Below are 6,137 nucleotides of genomic sequence, written 5' to 3'. Positions count from 1 at the left end.
CATTCTCAAGCCCTTCATGTCTGCAGTTGGCATGCTCAAGACGTTAAATGTTCTTCCCAGAAAACTCATAACTTTGTGAAATATCTAGACATAAAGTTCAAACTTTTATGCAACAGGATGTCCAATGGTAATCCATCTTGCATGAAGAACAGGGCTAATTTCAAAACACTACCTTAACAGTAATTGTCTTCAAGCATATGGCATCTGAGAATTAAGTGGCCATATTCAAAACAGTACTGGTGTCCTACTTTCATTTTTGGTAAGGGTTCTACACCATCTCCTATCACCATACTCAATAATTCCTCAAATTCTGGTACAGGAATTAGAAGTGCTGGCTTGATTTATTTTACGGTTTTCCCAGCATTTGGCTGACACATTTTACAAATCTGCATTAAATCCTTGTGAAGAAGAGGCCAATAAAAATGTCAACTTATATGTGCTTGGCTCTTCCAGATTCCTACATATCATGCCATAGGAATTTCATAAGACATGTGCCTTTCAAGAAACGCCTTGTTGAAAAATGTGTCCTTTTATTGACCTCAACAAAACAATCCAAGTCTCCATAATTATTCAAATGCAAATTCAAGATAAAATTAAATGTGTAGCCTTCATAATGACAGGTAGAGGAGAAAAAGACAAACCAACTGAGCACTGATGAAACCAGCCAGGCTGTCAAGGACTATAACCTGCAGTGCCATTAAAGTGAAATAAAGGAGCCTGCAATCCTTCTGAGAATCTGTTCTACTCTATCTAACTGTAGAAGCCTCAAAGGATTCAACTACTGGTGCCTTAGAGCTGCTGAATTCTCAATCACAAGTTTACAACCCCTTCGTTTCAAAAGAGAATTTTCAAGAAAGTAGCAGGCTTGCAATGATAATAGTTTGATATGAATATGACTGTACCAAGTATCTTTTATTCTCATTCATTTGGCCGAACTCGTCCTCACCCTCAATAATTTCTCCTTTGAATTCTCCCACTTCCTCCAATCAAAAGGGATAGCCATGGGCACCCGCATGGGCCCAGCTATGCCTGTCTCTTTGTGGGTTATGTGGAACAGTTCATGTTCAGCAGTTACACTGGCACCATTCCCCACCTTTTCTGCCATTACATTGATGACTGGATTGGCACCACCTCGTGCTCCCACAAGGAGGTTGAACAGTTCATTAACTTCACCAACACATTCCACCCCAACCTTAACTTCACCTGGAACATCTCAGACACCTCCCTCCCCTTCCTGGACCTCTTCATCTCCATCAACGTTGACCGACTCAACACCGACATCTTCTACAAACCCAGTGACTCCCACAGCTACATGGACTATATTTCTTCCTACACTGCCTCCTGTAAAAATGCTATCCCTTATTCCCAATTCCCCCGCCTCCACCGCATCTGCTCCATGGAGGATCAATTCCACACAGAACACACCAGATGGCCTCCTTCTTTAAAGACCACAGTTTTCCCTCCCACATGGTTGATGATGCCCTCCAGCACATCTCATCCACTTCCTGTACCTCTGCCCTCGAACCCCACCCCTCCAACCACAACAAAGACAGAACCGTCCTAGTCCTCATCTTCCATCCCACTAATCTCCATATACATCACATTATCCTCCGCCATTTCCGTTACCTACAAATGGACCCCACCACCAGAGATATATTTCCCTCTCCACCCCTATCTGCCTTCCATAAAGAACATTCCCTCCGCGACTCCCTTGTCAGGTTCATGCCCCCCACTAATCCACCCTCCCCTCCAGGCACCTTCCCTTGCCAACACAGGAATTTCAAAGCCTGTGCCCATACTTCCCCCTCACCTCTGTCCAAGGCCCCAAAGGAGCCTTCCACATCCATCTGCACTTCCACAAATGTCATTTACTGTATCCACTGCTCCTGATGCAGTCTCCTCTACACTGGTGAGACCGGACACCTACTTGTAGAGTATTTCAGAGAACATCTCTGGGACATCCGCACCAACCAACCCCACTAGCGCGTGGCTGAACACTTTCACTCCCCCTCCACTCCACCAAGGACATGCAGGTCCTGGGCCCCCTCCATCGCTACCTCCTAACCATCCAACGCCTAGAAGAAGAATGTCACATCTTCTGCCTCTGGACCCTCCAACCCCACGGCATCATTGTGGATTTCACCAGTTTCCTCATTTCTCCATCCCACCTTACCCCCAGTTCCAAAGTTCTAACTCAGCACCGCCCTCATGACCCACCCTACCTGTCCATCTTCCTTCCCTCCTGTCCGCTCCACCCTTTTCTCCAACCTGTCATCATTACGGTTACCTCCAATTACCTTTCGCATTCTCAGCTACTTTCCTCCCAGCCCTACCCCGCTCCCATTTATTTCAACAACCCTTCAGCTCACAGCATCATTCCTGAAGAAGGGCCTTTGCCCAAAACGTCGATTCTCCTGCTCCTCAGATGCTGTCTGGCTTGCTGTACTTTTCCAGCACTACACTCTTTACTCTGATCCCTAGCATCTGCAGTCCTCACTTTCTTCAAGTATCTTTTATCCCAGTCTACTTTAATTTTTATTGATATTTAATAACTGTTGCTTTTCTATGAGGCACTTTCAGCAATGGTTGTTTAAGAAATTAATTTTCGATCTTGTTTAAAACTAAAGCTTTGCTGTACAAATTTACAGATTCACAGTTGTGGACCTTTTAGTGGACATGTCTGATGTAGTCATATCAATGACAGTAATGCATTATATCACCTTGTTGAGCAAGGATGTAATTAATGATGTGGAAATTTGAAATGGCCTAAAACTTTAGGTATAAAATAGTAAATGGCAAGCAGAAGCAGTAAATAGCAGGAAAGCCACCGGAATTGGGAAGACATTCTCAAATGTGAAGAACACAGAAGACATTCATTTTTAAATCTTTAAAAATGTTGACTTTTAGCAAGCTGATTGCTTCGAAGATATATGACATTATTCCTCATTTAATACACTTAATCAGAGGTATAAACCAGAAAGTGATTACTTTGCAGAAATTTATATATTCATATTGTAATATTTATTTATTATATACTCACATCCTCTGCTCACTTGCACACTCTAGATTCATTTTCTCACTTTCTGCTCTCACCCATGGCAGAGGAGGTGATGGCCTAGTGGTATTATCACTGAACTATTAATCCAGAGACCTAGGTAATGTTCCAGGGACCTTGGTTCAAATTCTATCACAGCAGATGGTGGAATTTAAATTCAATAAAAATCTGAAATTAAGAGCCTAGTGATGACCGTGAATCCATTGCTGATTTGCGGGGGGAAACGCCCATCTGGTTCACTAATGTCCTTTAGGAAAGGGAAGCTGCTATCCTTACCTGATCTGGCTGACATGTGACTCCAGATCTACGGCAATGTGATGAACTCTTAACTGACCGTGGACAATTAGGGATGGACAAGAAATGCTGGTGTGGCCAGTGATGCCCTCATCCCATGAATGAATTTTAAAAATCCATCCTTCCTAGTATTTGGTTCTGATTTTCAAGTTCTCCTCTGGCTTCAGTTTGGGCTCCTCATTTCTCCATCCCCTTATCGATATTCCCCACAACTAGCTCCAGTTTATCACTTCTTACCCTAATATCCATCCCATGTCTTCTATGTCTGCCAAAATTATAGAAGCCAAGATTCACTTAATTGAATTTGCATCATTTGAAATCAAGAAATGGGTGAAGGCATTGGGAATAGAAAGGTCTCTGAGACCTGACAACATCCAGTTGAAATGCTGAAAATGTAAGCTCCGAACACCTACCTTAACTTTGATGAAACTTCATCACATTCTGAGTCCTGTAAGGACTCTATTATATTCTCCCAGTTTTTCTCTCTTTGGTTTGACAGTTCAATGATGTAGCAGTACATTCAATATGTCTTTCTTTTCCCTCAAATTTCCACTTCCAACCTGCTCCACCATTGTGATTGACAGGGCCTTCAGCCCTTTCTGACCCATCTCCTGCTCTCAAAACAACAATAGCATTCCCTTGTCCTTATTATCCATCCCAACAGCCTCCACATCAAAGGATCATCCTCCACTATTTCCACACCTCCATAGGGATGCCACAACCAAATGTCTCTTCCTCTCCCCTCCGCTGGCAACATTCCATAAGAAATGTTCCTTCCATGAAACCCTTGTTCATTCCTCCAACACGCTCAACATCTATTCAACCACCTGTCGCTTTTACCCATGCAGTTGCAAAATGTATAACACTTGCCCCTTTACCTCCTCCTTCCTCAATGTCCAAGGCCTCAAACACATGTTCCTATAAAGCCGTGATTTAAGTGTTCTTTCTAACCTATTATATTTGCTACTCACAATGCTGTCTCCTCTATATTGTTGAAACCAAACACAGACTGGGTGACTGCTATGCAAAACATCAATGCAGTTTCAATTATCAGTACAATGTTATGCCTGTAAGAATAACCCTAACCCTCTGGTTGGGTTGCATTTGGATGCACCATCTTGCTGTCATGCTAATATTTCTCTCCTAGGCTCCTGCAGTGTTCCAGTAAAGCCCAACACAAGTTGGTGAAACAGCACCTCATTTTCTACTTAGGCATTTTGCAGCCTTCACGACAGAACTCATGTTCCACAACATCCAACCATGAACTCTGGCTGTCCTCCCTTATTAATACAGCCTAACCCCACGCCACCCTTCCACCCCAACTATTATCTTGTTTGCATAAGTTTTCTCTCAGTAGAGGTGACCTATTTTCTGCTTTTAATACATACTGTGCATCAAACTCTTTTCTGTACTACCGTGAGCACTTTCTTTGGCTCTAGCACTTGGGAAACATTCACATCTGTACCATTTGAATTTCCTTCTCCTTTTACTACAGCATTATTCACATCACTTTTCCTGCCCTCTTCAGTTTTGACCGAAATGTTAACTCTTCACAGATACTGTGAGACCTGCTAAGCTTGATCAGCCCTTTCTGTTTAATTTTTAACATGAAGAGTCTGTATACTTTGCATGGTGTTTAGCCTAGGAACTTATAATATTGCTTCCAATTTTCTACAGTTTAGGCATTTACAGCATTTTAATGTGATGCCTGTCTTCAGCCAATTTAATTCACTCTTATAAAAGTTCCCCAATTAGCTGCACCCTTAGCCAAACTGCTTCAGTACCACTACAACATTGACATCTGTCTGCAATTTCCTCAGGTTTGCCCTGTACACAGGAAACAGGATAAATTCAGCTCAGTTAATTCCTAACCCCATCAGTCTACTTTCAATCAGTAAAGTGATGGAAGGGGTCACAAACAGTGCTATTAAACTTGTATAACGATAGCTCGATCACCAACATTCAGTTTGGACAAAAGTGCTGAAGTTCAGACGTGACGTGGGAATAACTGCCCTTAACATTGAGACTGCATTTGATTGTGTGTGGCATTTCGGAGCTCTAGCAAATGCTGAGTCAATGGGAATCAGGGGGAAGTCTCTCCACTGGTTCAAGTTATACATGACACAAAGAAAAATAGTTGTGATTGATGAAAGTCAGCCATCACAGTCCCAGAACATCACTTCTGACTTCCTCAAGATTGTGTCTTAGGCCCAACCATCAATGACCATGCTCTGCCTTTAGGTCAGACATTGGATGTTTGCTTAATGTTCAGCACTATCTGCAACTCCTCAGATATAGAAGCAATCCGTGTCTAAATGCACTGTGACCTGGACAAGACCCAGGTTTGGGCAGACAAGTGGCAAGTAAAATTCTCCACACACAAGTGCCAGACAATGACCATCTCTGTCAAGAGAGATATTCTAACCATTGCCTCTTGACATTCAATAGTATTACCACGGATGAATCTCCCACTCTCTGAATCCTGAGGTTACGACTTACCAGGAGCTGAACTGGACTATATATTTAAATATTGTGGTTCCAAAAGTATGTTAGAGGCTAGGAATCCTTCAGCTCAAAGCCTACTCATCACTATGAAGAACAAGTCAGGGATGTGCAGAAATACTCTCCACACACCTCAGGAATACAGCTCCACACAGCACTCAGGAAACTTGATACCTTCCAGGACAAAGCTGCCCATTTGACCGATCCGCAAACATTAACTCCCACCACTACCGATGCTCAGTGGCATCAGTGTATACTATGTGCAATTGCAGAAATTCGCCAAGGC

This window comes from Chiloscyllium punctatum, chromosome 3 (assembly GCF_047496795.1).
Source record: "Chiloscyllium punctatum isolate Juve2018m chromosome 3, sChiPun1.3, whole genome shotgun sequence".
Classification (NCBI taxonomy): domain Eukaryota; kingdom Metazoa; phylum Chordata; class Chondrichthyes; order Orectolobiformes; family Hemiscylliidae; genus Chiloscyllium; species Chiloscyllium punctatum.
Note: the sequence above shows the minus strand (reverse complement) of the source record.